Here is a 22932-nt window from a genome sequence, read left to right on the forward strand (position 1 = left end):
TACCATTTTCAAACTACATCTCACAAACCTCCGTTTTGGACGAGACTGACTTTATGATCAAAGTTATCCTATTTACACTTGGTAGTCAATTTTTACACCTGAATAAATATTTCTTATTGATATACAGTGCATTCAGAAAGTATTCAGACTCCTTTTTCCACATTTTGTTGTTACAGCCTTTTTCTAAAATTCTCATTAATCTACACACAATACCCCATAATAACAAAGCGAAATCAGGTTTTTAGAAATGTTTGCAAATATATATATAAAAACTAGGTATTTACGTAAGTATTCAGACCTCTTGCTATGAGACTTGAAATTGAGCTCAGGTGGAGCCTGTTTCAATTTATCATCTTGAGATGCTTCTTCAACTTGATTGGAGTCCACCTGTGGTAAATTCAATTGATTGGACATGAAGTGGAAAGGCACACACCTGTCTATAGGAGGTCCCACCGTTGACAGTGCATGTCAGAACAAAAACCAAGCCATGAGGTTGAAGGAATTGTCTGTAGAGCTCCGAGACAGAATTGTGTCGAGGCACAGATCTGGGGAAGGGTACCAAAAAATGTTTGCAGCATTGAAGGTCCCCTTCAATGGCCTCCATCATTCCATCATTCCATCACAGTGGCCTCCATCATTCTTAAATGGAAGAAGTTTGGAACCACCAAGACTCTTTCTAGAGCTAGCCGCCCGTCCAAACTGAGCAATCGGGGGAGAAGGGCCTTGGTCAGGGAAGTGACCAAGAACCCAATGGTCACTCTGACAGAGCTCCAGAGTTCCTCTGTGGAGATGGGAGTACCTTGGCAGAAGGACAACCATCTCTGCAGCACTCCGCCGATCAGACGTTTATGGTAGAGTGGCCAGACGGAAGCCACTCCTCAGTAAAAGGCACATGACAGGCCACTTGGAGTTTGCCAAAAGGCACATAAAGACTCTCAGACCATGAGAAGCAAGATTCTCTGGTCTGATGAAAACAAGATTGAATTCTTTGGCCTGAATGCCAAGCGTCACGTCTGGAGGAAACCTGGCACCATCCCTATGGTGAAGCATGGTGGTGGCAGCATCATACTGTGGGGATGTTTTTCAGCGGCAGGGACTGGGAGACTAGTCAGAATCGAAGGAAAGATGAACGGAGCAAAGTTCGGAGAGATCCTTGCTCAGGACCTCAGACTGGGGCGAAGGTTTACCTTCCAACAAGACAATGACCCTAAGCACACAGCCAAGACAACGCAGGAGTGGCTTCGGGACAAGTCTCTGAATGTCCTTGAGTGGCCGAGCCAGAGACGGGTGTAAGAGCTGTCGCTTTCCTCATCCTCGGAAGAGGTGAGGAGAGAAGGATCTTCAGACCAATATGCGGAGTCAGGGAAATATGCCATCTTTTTTATTAATACGAAAACTGATGACACGAAAACAAACACTTTAACAAACTACAAAATAAGAAAACGACGTACACGCAACCTGAACATAAACTTACATGGACAAACGTAAACTCACGAACAGGAACGGACATCGAAACATACGAACAGCCAAACAGCTCCAAAAGTGAATACATCGAACACAACGAAGACATCACAGGAGACAATCACCCACAAACAAACAGTGAGAATGCCCTACCTAAATATGACTCTTGATTAGAGGAAAATGCAAACCACCTGCCTCTAATCAAGAGCCATACCAGGCAAACCGAAACCAACATAGAAACAGATAACATAGACTGCCCACCCAAAACACATGCCCTGACCATAAACACATAAAAACTAACATAAATAGGTCAGGACTGTTACAGTACCCCCCCCCCAAGGTGCGAACGCCGGGCGCACCAGCACAAAGTCCAGGGGAGGGTCCGGGTGGGCAGTTGACCACGGTGGTGGCTCAGGCTCCGGGCGCGGTTCCCACCCCACCATAATCCATCCTAACTTCCTCCCACAAAGAATGTCCACCCTCTTTTTTCCCCCACACAATTCTCTTAATAATATATTTAATAAGGATAACACTGGGACAGAGAGATAAATCAAGATAGAGGGATAGATAAGAATATAGAGGTAGAAAAAGATAGAGAGGGAGATCAGGATAGAGGGGCAACTCCGGACTGAAAAGCAGCTCCGGACAGAGAGACAGCTCTGGACTGATGGGCAGTTCTGGGTATCCAGCCTTTTCAGGCTGAAGGACAGCTCATGGCTGACTGACGAATCTCGATGCTCATGGCTGGCTGACGGCTCTCGACGCTCATGGCTGGCTGACGGCTCTCGACGCTCATGGCAGGCTGACGGCTCTCGACGCTCATGGCAGGCTGACGGCTCTCGACGCTCATGGCAGGCTGACGGCTCTCGACGCTCATGGCAGGCTGACGGCTCTCGACGCTCATGGCAGGCTGACGGCTCTCGACGCTCATGGCAGGCTGACGGCTCTCGACGCTCATGGCGCTCTGACGGCTCTGGCTGCTCATGGCGCTCTGACGGCTCTGGCTGCTCATGGCGCTCTGACGGCTCTGGCTGCTCATGGCGCTCTGACGGCTCTGGCTGCTCATGGCGCTCTGACGGCTCTGGCTGCTCATGGCTCGCTGGCGGCTCTGGCAGATCCTGTCTGGTTGGCGGCTCTGGCAGATCCTGTCTGGTTGGCGGCTCTGGCAGATCCTGTCTGGTTGGCGGCTCTGGCAGATCCTGTCTGGTTGGCGGCTCTGGCAGATCCTGTCTGGCGGGCGGCTCTAGCGGCTCCTGTCTGGCTGACGGCTCTAGCGGCTCCTGTCTGGCGGATGGCTCTGTAGGCTCATGGCAGACGGGCGGCTTTGCAGGCTCATGGCAGACGGGCGGCTTTGCAGGCTCCTGGCAGACGGATGGCTCAGATGGCACTGGGGAGACGGATGGCTCAGATGGCGCTGGGGAGACGGATGGCTCAGATGGCGCTGGGGAGACGGATGGCTCAGATGGCGCTGGGGAGACGGATGGCTCAGATGGCGCTGGGGAGACGGATGGCTCTGGCCGGATACGGCGCACTGTAGACCTGGTGCGTGGTGCCGGAACTGGAGGCACCGGGCTAATGATAAGCACCCTCCTACTAGTGCGTGGAGCAGGGACAGGGCACACTGAACTCTCAAAGCGTACTCTATACCTGGTGCGTGGTACCGGCACTGGTGGCACCTGGCTGAGGGCACGCACCTCAGGACTAGTACGGGGAGAAGTGACAGTGTGTACAGGACTTAGGAGACGCACAGGTGGCTTAGTGCGTGGGGCCGGAACTGGAGGCACTGAACTGGATACACGCACTATAGGGAGAGTGCGTGGAGGAGGAACAGGGCTCTAGAAATGCACTGGTAGCCTAGTGCGTAATATAGGCACTGTAGGTACTAGGCTGGGGCGGGGAGGTGGCGCCGGAAATACCGGACCGTGCAGGCGTACTGGCTCTCTTGAGCATTGAGCCTGCCCAACCTTACCTGGTTGAATGCTCCCGGTCGCCCGCCCAGTACGGGGAGGTGGAATAACCCGCACCGGGCTGTGTAGGCGAACCGGGGAAACCCTGCGTAAGGCAGGTGCCATGTATGCCGGCCCGAGGAGACGCACTGGAGACCAGACGCGTTGAGCCGGCCTCATGACACCTGGCTCAATGCCCAATCTAGCCCTACCAGTGCGGGGAGGTGGAATAACCCGCACTGGGCTATGCACACGTACAGGAGACACCGTGCGCTCTACTGCGTAACACGGTGTCTGCCCGTACTCCCGCTCTCCACGGTTAGCCTGGGAAGTGGGCGCAGGTCTCCTACCTGCCCTTAGCCCACTACCCTTTAGCCCCCCCCCAAGAAATTTTTGGGAGTTACTCACGGGCTTTTCGGGCTTCCGTGCAAAACGAGTCCCCTCATAATTCCGGTTACGAGCTTGATTCTCCGGCTTCCATCCACGTCTCCTAGCTGCCTCCTTAAACCACCGCTCCTGGGCTGTGGCTGCCTCACTCTTCTCACGAGAGCAGCGATGTTCTCCAGTTTGCGCCCAGGGTCCTCTACCAGACAGGATCTCCTCCCAAGTCCAAAAGTCCTTGTTGCTCCGTCGAGCATTCCCATACCGCTTGGTCTCTGTATTTTGGTGGGTGATTCTGTAAGAGCTGTCGCTTTCCTCATCCTCGGAAGAGGTGAGGAGAGAAGGATCTTCAGACCAATATGCGGAGTCAGGGAAATATGCCATCTTTTTTATTAATACGAAAACTGATGACACGAAAACAAACACTTTAACAAACTACAAAATAAGAAAACGACGTACACGCAACCTGAACATAAACTTACATGGACAAACGTAAACTCACGAACAGGAACGGACATCGAAACATACGAACAGCCAAACAGCTCCAAAAGTGAATACATCGAACACAACGAAGACATCACAGGAGACAATCACCCACAAACAAACAGTGAGAATGCCCTACCTAAATATGACTCTTGATTAGAGGAAAATGCAAACCACCTGCCTCTAATCAAGAGCCATACCAGGCAAACCGAAACCAACATAGAAACAGATAACATAGACTGCCCACCCAAAACACATGCCCTGACCATAAACACATAAAAACTAACATAAATAGGTCAGGACTGTTACAACGGGACTTGAACCTGATCAAACATCTCTGGAGAGAATTGAAAATAGCTCTGCACCAACGCTCCCCATCCAACCCGAGAGAGCTTGAGAGGATCTGCAAGGAAGACTGATAAACTCCCCAAATTCTGGTGTGCCAAGCTCATGGTGTCATACCCAAGAAGACTCAAGGCTGTAATTGCTGCCAAATGTGCTTCAACAAAGTACTGAGTAAAGGGTCTGAATACTGATATTTCAGTTTTTATTTTTTATAAAATTGCAGATTTTCCCCAAAATACGTTTTTTGCTTTCTCATTATGAAGTATTGTGTGTAGACTGATGAGGGGGGAAAAACTATTTAATACATTTTAGAATAAGGCTGTAACGTAACAAAATGTCAAAATTAAAGGGGTCTGAATACTTTCCGAATGCACTGTACATAGGCTATTTTCAATACAAGAAGTTGCATTTTAAGGGTAGTTGGTCTTTAAACACTTGCTCTGTTGGCATTGACACAGCAACACTTGCTTAATTATCTTTGAGAATTTAGAACAGGTTCTATCTCCGTTGGGTCATGGATATTGGCATTTGCGACATGAATATGAAATTTGTGTTCTATTCAACCCTTGAAATTACTGAATTTGGAGTAGAAATGACCCATGCTCTGATATTCAATATTATTCATTTTATTTGCTGCATGGTGCTGAGATGAAAGGAGTGATGTAAAAAAAGCAATATCACCCCTCCCCTTACCCCTGCCCTCCCCTGCACCCCACCCTATATCACCTCTGCTGTAGCTTCCCCTCAGACAGTCACATATGGATGAGTGAGCATGGATCTCTGCGCGCGCGCGCACACACACACACACACACACACACACACACACACACACACACACACACACACACACACACACACACACACACACACACACACACACACACACACACACACACACACACACACACACACAGTGATTCAGTTAGGAACTCTGTTGGAATGTTGGGTGCTGTGAAGCAGTGATGATGAACGCCTTGATGACAGTTGGCTCAATGGAGCATGCCGTCAGGATTATTAATTAAGTGTCAAAGGAACTCGACTGAGCTGAGTTCAATTACCCACCACAGATATCATATTATAAGCTACATCAGTTATCACATATTACTTTTCATTTTATCCATCCCTTTGTAGGAAGTGTTGGTATAAGTGTGAGGTAGTTTGAAAGTTAACTCCAAATACCAGAGCAAACCAATGATCTGTCTGGTCTATTTTACTTGAATAATTTTATGCACCCTAGCCAGTGCTTGGATTTCATTGGAGCAAAGAAAGTGTGGTTGTTCAGTCAAAATCCCAAAAGCTTAAATAGTTATTGCTTTTATCTCTTTTTATTGCCACCTTGATCATTCACCTGTATTTCCCTGATCTCCCGGCTCACACAACAGGATATAGTCTGTTTCTTTTTAAACTTAGCCTCACAAATGGCTTGTGTAAGTTTTTTTTAAAGGCTAAAACGCAACAGTACCTCAAAGAGTCTCGGTCCTGTGCCGTGTTTATCCCCCCTCCTTTCATGGTATGATGTAATAATGACCAGTAGGTCAATGTAGCACGGCAAGGTTAATGAGATACTGTAGACTACATGTTCTGCTTAGTTATTCATGGATACAGTAACAATAAACTTGACACCTGGTGTCATATCACTTTATGACACAGTCAAAGCTATGTCATAATATAAAAGCCAACACTAAAAGCTGACATAACTTGTCATAACCTATCATAATATGGTCATAACACTGTCATGACTCATATATTTACACCTGTTGTGGCATATATTGTTATTGTGTTATTTTATGTCTGGTTATGACACCTATATAAGAGTGCACAAACATTGAATGATCTGTTTATTAGGCCTACAAAAATGGGAGACACAAATACAATATGACGTCCATCTAACCTGGAGAAGGAAATTATTTTTGAAATACAAAAGAAAGTGGCCCTGACCCAATGATAAAGACAGTGAATATGCACAATATGGCCGATGTTCTCCACTAGTGCTAATAATACTTTTTGCTGAAGTTGAGAATTTTGATAACTAAAAGACAGATTGGAGTCTTTTCATTGTCTACTCCTTACAGCAATAGCCATTTGTTTTCCAAACTGTTTTCAGCAATTGTGTTTTTAAATGTTGCGATATGCCTGGCTGGGTCTCTTAATTATTTATTTAACCTTTATTTAACTAGGCAAGTCAGTTAAGAACAAATTCGTATTTACAATGACGGCCTACAAAAAGGCTAAAGGCCTCCTGCGGGGATGGGGGCTGGGATTAAAAATTAAAAATAAAATAAAAATATAGGACAAACACTCTGATTATCACAGGCAGTCGCAACTTAACCATCATCTGTTTGATATTTGCCACGTTGTCTGCCCAAATTGTGGGCCCTTCCGACTGTGGCCAAATCATGCTTTCTGGTGTAGTAGCCTATTTTTAATCATTTTTTTATTTCTGTATAGACAGGATAACCCTGTTTCGAATTGAACGAATCATAATATATTGTTTTACATAGGCCCGCCCCAGCCTTTCCGCTTCTTCCAGCCAGCCAGCCCTTCCGGGTTAAGAAACACAGTAGCTAGCTAGCTAGCACAACACTTGGGACATCGTTTGCCACTAACATCATAAATATGGAACATAAATCATCACACACATTTTCAAAATGTCTTAGTTGACACTTATCCAGAGTGACTTACAATTTGGGTGAAGTGCCTTGCACAAGGGCACATTGGCCGATTTGTCAGCTAGACAGCTTGGGGATTCGAACCGGCAACCTTCCGGTTACTGGCCCAATGCTCTTAACTGCTATTCTACCTGACACCCATGCAGTCTAGCTACTACTGCTGCACTGCCCATGTTTATTCTGGAAAGTTTCCTCTGCCCCCTAGCACAAAGTTCCCTAAACATTAATAGATCATAGGCTGGCCAAAAAAGATCAGCAAGTATGACCAACAAAACCAAAAAAGATATGAATCCTCTTTCATCAAGTCAACCTACAATTTCTATCTAATGCAACATTTACTAATGTAAAGATAAAGAAAAGAGACGGCATGTACAAAAGTAACTTTTTTTCAGCATGATATAAGGCATGAAGCAAACATAGAGGTAGACTCAGTGAAGATCTAAAGTGAAGTTGTCTTTTATCTCTCTCTGTACTCTGGTGCAGGGGAACAATTCCTGTTCAGCCTCAGAGAAGCATGATTCTGGTTCTGATTCTGGATAGATCAGCTCCTGTAAATAGGGAAAGGACCACATAGAGGAATGTGTGAGAGGGGGTGAGTCGGGGATGAGAGTTTTGCTTATGGTGGGGAATGAAGACCCCTGTTTTCATAGAAAACCATGGTCATCATAACATTGTAAAACACTCACAGTGGGCTATGATTTTTACAACTTGAGACTCTAGGGAGGGTGAATGACCTGTCGAACTAGGGTGTCCCTTAATTAAAATGTTATTCACACAGTATGTCATCGCTATGTTGATATGTTCATTTCAGGTAATGATTTGAAATGAAAAGGTCTACTGTAGGTAGCCTTGCCAGCCAGTGCATATGTGACACGCCTCGTATGTCAGTGGTGGACGGCTGGCTTGGGTCTCTCTGAGCTGTTCTGTTGTCTATTGTCATCCACATAACCCTCTTGCATGTACTATCTTCTTCATCTTCTCTGCATCCTACAGCAGGAGAAGTGGAGAGAAGAGAGAGAGGGAAAAAAGAGGTACCTGTCGTGCTAGGGGTCATGATGTATGCGCTGAAAGGCAAGTGGGCAGGCATCGCCACAGACACCCAAATGGGCTTCTGTTGTTAAGTTAAACCACCTCTGCCACCTCTTCTTGCAATACACAAGTTTCCATTTACCATTCCATAGACATAAACTTCCTAAACCAGATTATACATGTATAGTCTTGAGTCTCTCTCTCGCTCTCGTTCTCTCGCACTCACTCTCTCTAAATTCAATTCAATTTAAGGGCTTTATTGGCATGGGAAACATATGTTTACATTGCCAACTCAAGTGAAATAGATAATAAACCAAAAAAATGAACAGTAAACATTACACTTACAAAAGTTCCAAAATAATCCAGACATTTCAAATGTCATATTATGTCTATATCCTGTCTAGGATCAGCGTGCCGCTAGCGGCACACGCCCCCCCCCCCACTGAAAAACCAGTGCCGCGAAATTCAAAAAAAATATTTTTTTAAAATATTTAACTTTCACACATTAAAGTCCAATACAGCTAATGAAAGACACAGATCTTGTGAATCCAGTCAACATGTCCGATTTTTAAAATGTTTTACAGGGAAGACACAATATGTAAAGATGTACATCTATTACCTAAAAACACATTAGCATAATCCACCATCTTTTATTTGTCCACCAACACCAGTAGCCATCACCAATTCGGCTAAACTAAGATATTTATAGCCCCTAACCAACAAAAAAACTCATCAGATGACAGTCTGATAACATATTTATGGTATGGGATAGGTTTTGTTAGAAAAAAGTGCATATTTCAGGTAGATGGCATAGGTTACAATTGCACCCACCGTCACAAATGGACTAGAAAAACTACATTGAGCAACGTGTTTACCTACTTACTAATCATCAAACATTTCGTAAAAATACACAGCATACACGAATCGAAAGACACAGATCCTGTGAATACAGACAATATTTCAGATTTTCTAAGTGTCTTACAGCGAAAACACAATAAATCGTTATATTAGCATAGCACATAGCACATAGCAGCCCAGCATTGATTCTAGCCAAAGTGAGCGATAACGTCAACATCGCCAAAAATATATTAATTTTTTCACTAACCTTCTCAGAATTCTTCAGATGACACTCCTGTAACATCATATTACACAATCCATATAGAGTTTGATCGAAAACGTTTATATTTAGCCACCAAAATCATGGTTAGACAATGTGAAATGTAGCTCAGCTGGTCAGAAAATGTCCTTGCGCCACTTAGACAGTGATCTACTCTTATACATAAATACTCATAAACGTGACTAAAAAATATAGGGTGGACAGGGATTGATAGACAATTTAATTCTTAATACAATTGCGGAATTACATTTTTTAATTTATCCTTACTTTTCAATACAATTTGCGCCAAGCGAAGCTACGTCAAAAAACATGGCGTCCTAAGCCACTAAAATGTTTCGACAGAAACACGATTTATCATAATAAAAATGTCCTACTTTGAGCTGTTCTTCCATCAGTATCTTGGGCAAAGGATCCTTTCTTGGGAGTAATCGTCTTTTGGTGGAAAGCTGTCCTCTTGCCATGTGGAAATGCCAACTGCGTTCGGGATGAACTGAAAAGCGTGCCCAGCTATTCACATCGTTTCAAAAATAAATGTCCCAAAATCGCACTAAACGGATATAAATTGCTATAAAACGCTTTAAATTAACTACCTTATGATGTTTTTAACTCCTATAACGAGTGAAAAGATGACCGGAGAAATATAACAGGCTAAACTAACGCTTGGAACAGGGGCGGGTCGGTGTCCTCCACGCGCGTTACGCACCAAGAAAAGACTTGCTAGCTACAGGGTTTTTTAATTTATAGGGCCTGTGAACGCGCAATCGACCCCATTGGAATCGTCATCACGTAAAGGCATCCAGGGGAAGACGTAAGAAGTGTCCGTATAGTCATAGCAATAACAGTGCCCTTTTAACTGACTTCAGAACAGTGGCCAACATTTCTGAAATCTGACTCCATGTCAGGGAAATTGCTGTAGAATGGGCTCTGTTCCACTTAGAGACAAAATTTCAACTCCTATAGAAACTATAGACTGTTTTCTATCCAATAATAATAATAATATGCATATTGTACGATCAAGGATTTTGTGGGAAGCCGTTTCAAAAATTACCCAATTAGCATAAATAGTCTCAACAGCGCCCCCATCCTCAACAGGATATACAGTGTTGTAATGATGTGCAAATAGGTGAAGTATAAAAGGGAGAATAAATGAACATAAATATACAGTGGCTTGCGAAAGTATTCACCTGTCAGATCTCCCCAAGGAGATGTGGTTGTGGAGTCAGTCGCAGGAGAAACAAGTTTCCGAAGAAAAGGGCGTTTTATTCAACCAGCTCAGAAAATAACAGGACACCGGACTACAGCAGTAGCCGCGAAACTGTAAGGGCTGTCGCTCTCCTCTTCCTCAGATGAGGAGAGGAGAGAAGGATCATCAGACCAAAATGCAGCATTAGGGAAATAAGCCATCTCTTTATTTGAAAACGATGATGGCAACACGAAAAAACAAAACACTTTCAAAAATACAAAACAAGAAAACGAAGTAGACGAAACCTGAACATAAACTTACATAACTAAACGTAACACTTACGGACAGGAACAGACTACATCGAAACGAAACGAACAACCGAACAGTCCCGTATGGTGCAAGACATAACACAGATACGGAAGACAATCACCCACAAACAAACAGTGAGAACACCCTACCTAAATATGACTCTTAATTAGAGGAGAACGCAAAACACCTGCCTCTAATTAAGAGCCATACCAGGCAACCAAAACCAACATAGAAACAGATAACATAGACTGCCCACCCAAAACACATGCCCTGACCTAAACACATACAAAAAACAACATAAAACAGGTCAGGACCGTTACAGAACCCCCCCATCAAGGTGCGAACGCCGGGCGCACCAGCACAAAGTCCAGGGGAGGGTCTGGGTGGGCAGTTGACCACGGTGGTGGCTCCGGCTCTGGACGCTGTCCCCACACCACCATAGTCACTCCCCGCTTCTGTCTTCCCCTCCCAATGACCACCCTAAAACTAACATCCCCTAAATGAATGGCCAGCACCGGGAGAAGGGGCAGCACCGGGACAAGGGGCAGCACCGGGACAAGGGGCAGCACCGGGACAAGGGGCAGCACCAGGATAAGGGGCAGCACCAGGATAAGGGGCAGCACCAGGATAAAGACCAGCACCGGGATAAGGGGCAGCACCGGGATAAGGGGCAGCACCGGAACAAGGGGCAGCACCGGAACAAGGGGCAGCACCGGAACAAGGGGCAACACCGGTACAAGGGGCAGCACCGGGATAAGGGGCAGCACCGGGACAAGGGGCAACACCGGGACAAGGGGCAGGTCCCGGCTGATATACTCAGGCAGATCCTGACTGAACGGCTCTCGACGCTCATGGCTGGCTGACGGCTCTCGACGCTCATGGCGGGCTGACGGCTCTCGACGCTCATGGCGGGCTGACGGCTCTCGACGCTCATGGCGGGCTGACGGCTCTCGACGCTCATGGCTCTCTGACGGCTCTGGCTGCTCATGGCTCTCTGACGGCTCTGGCTGCTCATGGCTCGCTGGCGGCTCTGGCAGATCCTGTCTGGTTGGCGGCTCTGGCAGATCCTGTCTGGTTGGCGGCTCTGGCAGATCCTGTCTGGCGGGCGGCTCTAGCGGCTCCTGTCTGGCGGGCGGCTCTAGCGGCTCCTGTCTGGCGGACGGCTCTGTAGGCTCATGGCAGACGGGCGGCTTTGCAGGCTCATGGCAGACGGGCGGCTTTGCAGGCTCATGGCAGACGGATGGCTCAGACGGCGCTGGGGAGACGGATGGCTCAGATGGCGCTGGGGAGACGGATGGCTCAGATGGCGCTGGGGAGACGGATGGCTCAGATGGCGCTGGGGAGACGGATGGCTCAGATGGCGCTGGGGAGACGGATGGCTCTGGCCGGATACGGCGTACTGTAGACCTGGTGCGTGGTGCCGGAACTGGAGGCACCGGGCTAAGGATAAGCACCTTCCTACTAGTGCGGAGAGCAGGGACAGGGCACACTGTACTCTCAAAGCCCACTCTATAACTGATGCGAGGTACCGGCACTGGTGACACCGGGCTGAGGACAAGCACATCAGGATTAGTAGGGGGAGAAGATACAGTGTGTACAGGGCTCTGGAGACGCACAGGAGGCTTTGTGCGTGGTGCCGGAACTGGAGGCACCGAACTGGATACACGCACTACAGAGAGAGTGCGTGGAGGAGGAACTGGGCTCAGGAGACGCACTGGTAGCCTAGTGCGTAGTGTAGGCACTGTAGGTACTAGGCTGGGGCGGGGAGGTGGCGCCGGAAATACCGGACCGTGGAGGCGTACTGGCACTCTTGAGCATTGATCCTGCCCAACCTTACCTGGTTGAATGCTCCCGGTCGCCCGACCAGTGCGGGGAGGTGGAATAACCCGCACCGGCCTATGTAGGCGAACCGGGGAAACCATGCATAAGGCAGGTGCCATGTATGCCGGCCCGAGGAGACGCACTGGAGACCAGACGCGTTGAGCCGGCCTCATGACACCTGGCTCAATACCCAATCTAGCCCTGCCAGTGCAGGGAGGTGGAATAACCCGCACTGGCTTATGCACTCGTACAGGAGACACCGTGCGCTCTACTGCGTAACACGGCGCCTGCCCGTACTCCCGCTCTCCACGGTAAGCCTGGGAAGTGGGCGCAGGTCTCCTACCTGCCCTTGGCCCACTACCTCTTAGCCCCCCCCCCCCAATAAATTTTTGGGTGTTACTTACGGGCTTTTTGGGCTTCCGTGCCAGACGCGTTCCCTCATAACTCCGGTTCCTCTCTCCGGTAGCCTCTGCTCTCCTCAGTGCCTCCAGCTGTTCCCATGGGAGGCGATCCCTACCAGCCAGGATCTCCTCCCATGTGTAGCAACCCTTTCCGTCCAATATATCGTCCCATGTCCATTGCTCCTTCTTTTCCTGTCCCTTACTCCGTTGAGTTTTCCCTTGCCGCTTGGTCCTAGCGTGGTGGGTGATTCTGTAAGGGCTGTCGCTCTCCTCTTCCTCAGATGAGGAGAGGAGAGAAGGATCATCAGACCAAAATGCAGCATTAGGGAAATAAGCCATCTCTTTATTTGAAAACGATGATGGCAACACGAAAAAACAAAACACTTTCAAAAATACAAAACAAGAAAACGAAGTAGACGAAACCTGAACATAAACTTACATAACTAAACGTAACACTTACGGACAGGAACAGACTACATCGAAACGAAACGAACAACCGAACAGTCCCGTATGGTGCAAGACATAACACAGATACGGAAGACAATCACCCACAAACAAACAGTGAGAACACCCTACCTAAATATGACTCTTAATTAGAGGAGAACGCAAAACACCTGCCTCTAATTAAGAGCCATACCAGGCAACCAAAACCAACATAGAAACAGATAACATAGACTGCCCACCCAAAACACATGCCCTGACCTAAACACATACAAAAAACAACATAAAACAGGTCAGGACCGTTACAGAAACCCCACTCAGACACAGTCCAGGGAAAAACCACCTGTTAAACATGAACTAATGAACGAAACCCAAACTCACTGACAGTCAAACGAAAACAATCCCGCACAAAACCCCAAAGAAAATGTCGATATAAATACCCCCTCTAATTAACCAAAATGAAACCAGGTGAAACACAAAACAGACATAACCAAAAGAAAAGGAAAAAGGATCGGTGGCAGCTAGTAGACCGGCGACGACGACCGCCGAGCGCCGCCCGAACAGGGAGAGGAGCCACCTTCGGTGGAAGTCGTGACATCATCCCCCTTGGAATTTTTCCTAATTTGTTGGGGGTTTGTATCATTTGATTGACACAACATGCCTACCACTTTGAAGATGATAAATATTATTAAATTATATTATATTATATTGGATGGGTTCCGCTGTAGTACAGCAATATTTAAGTCATACCACAGATTCTCAATTGGATTGAGGTCTGGTCTTTGACTAGGCCATTCCAATACATTTAAATGTTTCCCCTTAAACCACTCGAGTGTTGCTTTAGCAGTATGCTTAGGGTCATTGTCCTGCTGGATGGTGAACCTCCGTCCCAGTCTCAAATCTCTGGAAGACTGAAACAGGTTTCCCTCAAGAATTTCCCTGTATTTAGCACCAACCGTCATTAATTTAATTCTGACCAGTTTCCCAGTTCCCACCAATAAAAAAACATCCTCACAGCATGATGCTGCCACCACACTTCACTGTGGGGATGGTGTTCACGGAATTTTGCGAGGCGTTGGGTTGTCGCCAGACATTGCGTTTTCCTTGATGGCCAAAAGCTAAATTTGAGTCTTATCTGACCAGAGCACGGTCTTCCATATGTTTGGGGAGTCTCCCACATGCCTTTTAGCGAACACCAAACGTGTTTCCTTATTTCTTTCTTTAAGCAATGGCTTTTTTCTGGCCACTCTTCCATAAAGCCCAACTCTGTGGCGTGTACAGCTTAAAGTGGTCCTATGAACAGATTCTTCAATCTCCGCTGTGGAGCTTTGCAGCTCCTTCAGGGTTATCATATCGCTCATAAGCTCCCGAGTATACAACTTGCCAATGTCCAGTCTCTTGACAACAAGGTAGATGAAATTCGAACAAGGGTTGCCTTCCAGAGAGACATCAGAGATTGTAACATTCTCTGTTTCACAGAAACATGGCTCACTCGGGATATGTTATCAGAGTCGGTACAGCCACCCGGTTTCTTCACACATCGCGCCGACAGAAACAAACATCTCTCTGGTAAGAAGAAGGGCGGGGTTGTATGCCTTATGATTAACGACTCATGGTGTAATCACAACAACATAGAGGTATCAAGTCCTTTTGTTCACCTGACCTAGAATTCCTTACGATCAAATTCCGAGCACGTTATCTACCAAGAGAATTGTCTTCGATTATAATCACAGCCGTGTACTGTATCTCTCCCCCCAAGCAGACACCTTGACGGCCCTGAAAGAACTTCACTGGACTCTCTGTAAACTGGAAACCATATATCCTGAGGCTGCATTTATTGTAGCTGGGGATTTTAACAAAGCTAATCTGAAAACAAGGCTCCCTAAATTTTAACAGCATATCGAATGCGCGACTTGAGCTGGCAGCATTCTGGATTATTGCTACTCTAACTTCCGCAACGCATACAAAGCCCTCCGCCGCCCTCCTTTCTGACCACGACTCCATTTTTTTTCTCCCAGCTTATAGACAGAAACTAAAACAGGAAACACCCGTGCTCAGGTCTGTTCAACGCTGGTCTGACCAATCAGATTCCAAGCTTCACGATTGCTTCGATCACGTGGACTGGGATATGTTCCGTATAGCCTCAGACAACAACATTGATGTATATGCTGACTCAGTGAGTGAGTTTATTAGCAAGTACATCGGTGATGTTGTACCCACGGTGACTAATAAAACCTTCCCCAACCAGAAACCATGGATTGATGGCAGCATTTGCGCAAAACTGAAAGTGCGAACCACTGCTTTTAATCATGGCAAGGCTACCGGAAACATGATCGAATACAAACTGTGTAGCTATTCCCGCGCAAACAAGCTAAGCGTCAGTACAGAGACAAAGTAGAGTCGCAATTCAACGGCTCAGACACAAGACGTATGTGGCAGGGTCTACAGTCAATCACGGATTACAAAGAGGAAGCCAGCCCTGTCGCGGACACCGACGTTTTGCTCCCAGAAAATTAAACAGCTTCTTTGCTCGTTTTGAGGACAATACAGTGTCACTGCCACGGCCGCTACCAAAACCTGTGGACTTTCCATCACCATGGTCAATGTGAGTAAAACATTTAAACGTGTTAACCCTCGCAAGGCTGCCGGCCCAGACGGCATCCCTAGCCGAGTCCTCAGAGCATGCGCAGACCGGCTGCCTGGTGTGTTTACGGACATATTCAATCAATCCCTATCCCTATCCCTGTGCACACATACTCCAAGAGGAGGTCTTGTTCCTGTTCCCAAGAAAGCTAACTGAGCTAAATGACTATCGCCCCGTAGCACTCACTTCTGTCATCATGAAGTGCTTTGCGAGACTAGTCAAGGATCATATCACCTCCACCCTACCTGACACCCTAGACCCACTCCAATTTGCTTACCGCCCCAATAGGTCCACAGACGACGCAATCGCAATCACACTGCACACTGCCCTTACCCATCTGGACAAGAGGAATACCTATGTAAGAATGCTGTTCATTGATTACAGCTCACCATTTAACACCATACTACCCTCCAAACTCGTCATTAAGGTGGCCCCCAGGTGGTGAGAGTAGGAAACAACATCTCCACCCCGCTGATCCTCAACACTGGGGCCCCACAAGGGTGCATTCTCAGCCCTCTCCTGTACTCCCTGTTCACCCATGACTGCGTGGCCATGCACGCCTCCAACTCGATCATCAAGTTTGCAGACAACACTATTGATTATCAACAACGATGAGACGGCCTACAGGGAAGAGGTGAGGGCCCTCGGAGTGTGGTGTCAGGAAAATAACTTCACACTCAACGTCAACAAAACAAAGGAGATGATTGTGGACTTCAGGAAACAGCAGAGGGAGCACCCCCAGCCACATCGACGGGACAGTAGTGGAAAAGATGAAAGTTTTAAGTTCCTCTGCGTACACATCACGGACAAACTTAAATGGTCCATCCACACAGACAGCGTGGTGAAGAAGGCGCAACAGCGCCTCTTCAACCTCAGGAGGCTGAATAAATTTGGCTTGTCACCGAAAACACTCACAAACGTTTACAGATGCACAATTGAAAGCATCCTGTTGGGCTGTATCACCGCCTGTATCACCACCCACAACCGTAAGGCTCTCCAGAGGGTAGTGCGGTCCGGGGGCAAACTACCTGCCCTCCAGGACACCTACATCACCCGATGTCACAGGAAGGCCAAAAATATCATCCATGACAACAACCACTCGAGCCACTTTTTGTTCACCCCGCTATCATCCAGAAGGCGAGGTCACTACAGGTGCATCAAAGCTGGGACCGAGAGACTGAAAAACAGCTTCTATCTCAAGGCCATCAGACTGTTAAACAGCCATCACTAATATTGAGTGGCTGCTGACAACATACTGACTCAAATCTCTAGTCACTTTAATAATAAAAAATTGGATGTAATAAATGTATCACTCGTCACTTTAAACAATGTCACTATATACACTGCTCAAAAAAATAAAGGAACACTTAAACAACACAATGTAACTCCAAGTCAATCACACTTCTGTGAAATCAAACTGTCCACTTAGGAAGCAACACTGATTGACAATAAATTTCAAATGCTGTTGTGCAAATGGAATAGACAACAGGTGGAAATTATAGGCAATTAGCAAGACACCCCCAATAAAGGAGTGGTTCTGCAGGTGGTGACCACAGACCACTTCTCAGTTCCTATGCTTCCTGGCTGATGTTTTGGTCACTTTTGAATGCTGGCGGTGCTTTCACTCTAGTGGTAGCATGAGACGGAGTCTACAACCCACACAAGTGGCTCAGGTAGTGCAGCTCATCCAGGATGGCACATCAATGCGAGCTGTGGCAAGAAGGTTTGCTGTGTCTGTCAGCATAGTGTCCAGAGCATGGAGGCGCTACCAGGAGACAGGCCAGTACATCAGAAGACGTGGAGGAGGCCGTAGGAGGGCAACAACCCAGCAGAAGGACCGTTACCTCCGCCTTTGTGCAAGGAAGAGCAGGAGGAGCACTGCCAGAGCCCTGCAAATGACCTCCAGCAGGCCACAAATGTGCATGTGTCTGCTCAAACGGTCAGAAACAGACTCCATGAGGGTGGTATGAGGGCCCGACGTCCACAGGTGGGGGTTGTGCTTACAGCCTAACACCGTGCAGGACGTTTGGCATTTGCCAGAGAACACCAAGATTGGCAAATTCGCCACTGGCGCCCTGTGCTCTTCACAGATGAAAGCAGGTTCACACTGAGCACGTGACAGACGTGACAGAGTCTGGAGACACCGTGGAGAACGTTCCGCTGCCTGCAACATCCTCCAGCATGACCAGTTTGGCGGTGGGTCAGTCATGGTGTGGGGTGGCATTTCTTTGGGGGGCCTCACAGCCCTCCATGTGCTCGCCAGAGGTAGCCTGACTTCCATTAGGTACCGAGATGAGCTCCTCAGACCACTTGTGAGACCATATGCTGGTGCGGTTGGCCCTGGGTTCCTCCTAATGCAAGACGATGCTAGACCTTATGTGGCTGGAGTGTGTCAGCAGCTCCTGCAAGAGGAAGGCATTGATGCTATGGACTGGCCCGCCCGTTCCCCAGACCTGAATCCAATTGAGCACATCTGGGACATCATGTCTCGCTCCATCCACCAACGCCACGTTGCACCACAGACTGTCCAGGAGTTGGCGGATGCTTTAGTCGAGGTCTGGGAGGAGATCCCTCAGGAGACCATCCTCAACCTCATCAGGAGCATGCCCAGGCGTTGTAGGGAGGTCATACAGGCACGTGGAGGCCACACACACTACTGAGCCTCATTTTGACTTGTTTTAAGGACATTACATCAATGTTGGATCAGCCTGTAGTGTGGTTTTCCACTTTAATTTTGAGTGTGACTCCAAATCCAGACCTCCATGGGTTGATAAATTTGATTTCCATTGATAATTTTTGTGTGATTTTGTTGTCAGCACATTCAACTATGTAAAGAAAAAAGTATTTAATAAGAATATTTCATTCATTCAGATCTAGGATGTGTTATTTTAGTGTTCCCTTTATTTTTTTGAGCAGTGTATTTATATGTACATATTCTTATTCTTGCCTTTACACTTGTGTGTATAAGATAGTTGTGAAATTGTTAGATTACTGTACGGTCGGAACTAGAAGCACAAGCATTTCGCTACACTCGCATTAAAGTCTGCTAACCATGTGTATGTGACCAATAAAATTTGATTTGATTTGAAGGTTTTCATTTTGAGCCCTGACGCCTACAGAAAGATGCTGTTGTTCGAGTGCTGTGATAAAAAGTAGGCTATAGATTCTTAATTCCCATCCTCATTCAGAATAAATGTATAATTGGTGACATAAAGAGATAAAAGCACATTTGATTACTATGCACTTCCTACTCATTACGTTTGTACAAATACACAACTTTCAATCAATCATTCACTGGTGTGTCATCACTATGATTTTGGAGCTGTATAGGACTGAGGCCATCACTTCTCTCCCAGTCATGGCCAACCAGCTCTCCAGACTGTGGAAGACAAGGTCACATGCACCTTCCCATACAGAATTCTTGTCTTCCTCCACAACCACTGCTTTAAAACCTGTGGCTGTTGCCTTGTGGATTTGGTCCCTTTGTCCAGTACAGCCTTTAGCGGTGATACGACAGTCAGAATTGAGTCTCTTTTCCTAGCTTCTTGAAGACTAGAACTAGCTAGTTGGAAAATTAGGCTTTTCCCAAAGCCTGTTGGCAAGACTGCCATTACATCCTCCCCTCGCACAAATGATCAAAATGGTAAAAAAAAGAAAAATGGTTGGCTAGCCTAACTTTAGCTACCGGCTTGTTTACTTATCCCTGGTGGGGGGCATAGGAAATTGACAAGGAAGCGTGAGGGGCATTGCGTGCATAAGAAGACCAATCAAACATTTGGTCAAATTCTGATTGAATTTCTAATTTTACACAGCCTCCTGTCCAGACCAGTGAGTCACAGCTCTTCCTCACTGTGTAGTCACTAGTCACGTGGATCGTGCCAGCCAGGCTAATTCTTTACAAACGTTCTGCCTATGCACCTTCCTCATTAGAATTCATATAGTGGTTGAAATTAGGCCTGTCAAACAAATAAAATAATTAATCGAGTTAATGGCATGAGATCATTGTGATTAATCACAATTTCTGAATTTGCTCACATTTGGCCCTAAATATAAAAAAATCTCAAAAGCAGTGCATTGAGTTATAGGCATACTATGTTTTGATTGTAAGGGAAGAAACACAAAATAATCTGTATCAGAATGATTTTAATGGAATTTTCACCATAAACAACACAACAGTCATATCACTATAAGGGATTGTGTAGGTCATATATTATTGTAAAGGAATAATGCCTAGTTGTCTTGTTATGGGATGCTAACTCTATCCTCCAATGGTCAGCACTGTCATACTAAGGATCTTGGCTAGGCAGCAACCACATTCAAGTTCTTCATTTTACAGCCCAGTCCCACAGTTCTATATTAAAAGTGTAATGAGAAAAGGTTCCGGTTGGTTTTTCAATTGAAAAATCATATCCCCCGCAATCTGTCTCACTCTGTCTCTTTCTCCATTTTCTGAATTAAAGTGGAGTATTTTGGGACTGCAGGACCAATATCAAGATTTATACTTAGCTTTCATTCCCTGCCAAGGAGATAAATTATAATCTATTGACCTGAGCTGAGTGAGGCCAGCCAGATAAACATTAGGAGTGTGTGTAACTTCAGCATTATGCTTATGAGTTATTTCCCATTCTTCCCTTGCCTGGCTACCCATCCACATCTCTCCGGCCAACTGGCGTTCCTTCTCCACCATGATGCTGGATTTGCCTCATTCCACTACAATTTCTAGAATGCGAACACATTCTAAATGTTCTGATTTATCCCTTTAACCGATGGGTTGGGCTAGAGCCGGCCTACACGATGACGCTATCAACTTTGATACTCTGATTGTTTATATTTGTTGAAGATGATCCAATCACTGATGAATTTGTTTTTGTACAAACAATGCCACTCATTTTGAAGTCACACAAAATACTTTTAGTCTTTCAGTTTCAGACCAAATGTATGTAGCGATCGAAAGAGCAGCGGTATGAAGTTCAGAGTGAGTCGTTAGGCAACCTCTTCCCTCAGATTATGTGAAGGTTGAAGTCGTGAAGTCTGATGTGATGGTTGCATTTTTATTTCAGTGGCTGGTGACTATTACTGGCTGTCATATCCGCCTCCTGGCAGTTTATACCACTATGATACTTGACTTTTATACACAGTCAATTATTCCTTCAGTGTCAGTTTCATACAGGGCAAGGTCAGTAAACACACCTACGAACATGCTTTAAGCCCAATCCACGGTTACTGCCTTAGCCAGAAGGGAGGATTTCACCTTTGGAACACCCAGTAGAACTCATCTGTAAATAAATCCTCTGTAAAGATTTGTAAATGCAGTTAACATTTGACATCCAATCCATGAGGAACAACCCACTTGTCACACACTGGTTGAATCAATGTTGTTTCCACATCAATTAAATAACATTTTGTTGAACTAAAGTGGAATAGACATTGAATTGATGTCTGTGCTCAGTGGGAAGTTGTAAGTGTAGGAGCTCTCCATCGTGCCCTCTAACCAAGCACTTTCAGATCCTTCAGTGCATCAACCGAGCAGTGCTCCTAACTGATTGCATTTTGTATTGTAAATGTTTATGTATAGTGCTAGGCTTTGAGAACATATATTATATCCCTGTCCATCTGTGGAACCTGCACTGCCATCCTTCCTTCAAATAGTCTCCAAGTAATCCCTAAGGATAGGTTCATTTTCTTTTAACATTCAACATTTGGCCCTAAATTGACTGTGACAGTGGAGACAGTGGGTTTGTTTGACCTTCCTCAGGATAAAGAGCTTTAAAAAACAGAATAAAGATCTATGCCTCACTTTGGCTAACACTCAAAGTATCTATCTCCTTAGCTCTCTTGGAAGGATTATGTAAAGTAACACTTTCAATGATTATATTGATATTAGACTATTAAAGGTATTCACTCAGATATTAGCATGCTCTCAATTAAGGGGTAAATAGGATTTTGTTAGAGTTCTAATTATTCATGTTGTTTATGAAGTTCATCATGAGGACATCAGAGAGTAAATTAAGCTTATTAACACGGACTGACAGCAACATCAATTACTGGATTTTCACTACAAATGTTATATTTCAGTAACACCATTCATTTTTATCATTCATGAATATGCCAGGACTCAGTATGTCTCTGTGGCTAAGGAAAGAAGGAGCCTATCTGCCTTGGAAAATGACCCTGACATGTCTCATGTCAGCTAGAGAACCATTGCACCTGCATTTCAATGGAAGCCCAGTACAATTTCAGCAGAGGGTGGGACTTGACTGACACAGGTTCAAATGTCCCACATTGATATTCCCTTCTCAGTTAAAAGCAGTCTAATTAAACTACATGCCAAACAGTAAGGGTGGCCTGGTCAATATCATAGTGCTTATTTGCTGTCACAAAGCCATTGATAAAAGCTCTCTGACTCTAGCCCACACAATGCAGAGACAGGCTTATAAGTGGATGGATAGTTTTAAATTCATGTCTCTTGTGTTTATGTTACATTATGAAACATGGCTGTGACTTTAAGACCGCTGGCACCACTTTCTCTGTCATGAGGTTTATATAGTCGCTCCTTGAAGTAAACAGAAGAGGAGACTGATGTGGGATGCTACACATGGCCGAGTGTTGTATATGGGTTTTCCGTATGGCTGTTGTATCCTTGTGTGGGGAACATTACTCATGGAATAAACATCTAAGTGATGAAAACATTAACTCATAGGA

The 22932-nt window shown here is 45.9% G+C and overlaps 1 protein-coding gene across 1 annotated transcript in view; it reads left to right on the forward strand.

Annotated features, from left to right (window-relative positions):
• Positions 1 to 22932, forward strand: part of LOC129836414 (muscarinic acetylcholine receptor M3-like) — a 126863-nt gene that overhangs the window by 20591 nt on the left and 83340 nt on the right. The window lies entirely within an intron of this gene.

Source organism: Salvelinus fontinalis, chromosome 37 (genome assembly GCF_029448725.1).
Source record: "Salvelinus fontinalis isolate EN_2023a chromosome 37, ASM2944872v1, whole genome shotgun sequence".
Lineage (NCBI taxonomy): Eukaryota > Metazoa > Chordata > Actinopteri > Salmoniformes > Salmonidae > Salvelinus > Salvelinus fontinalis.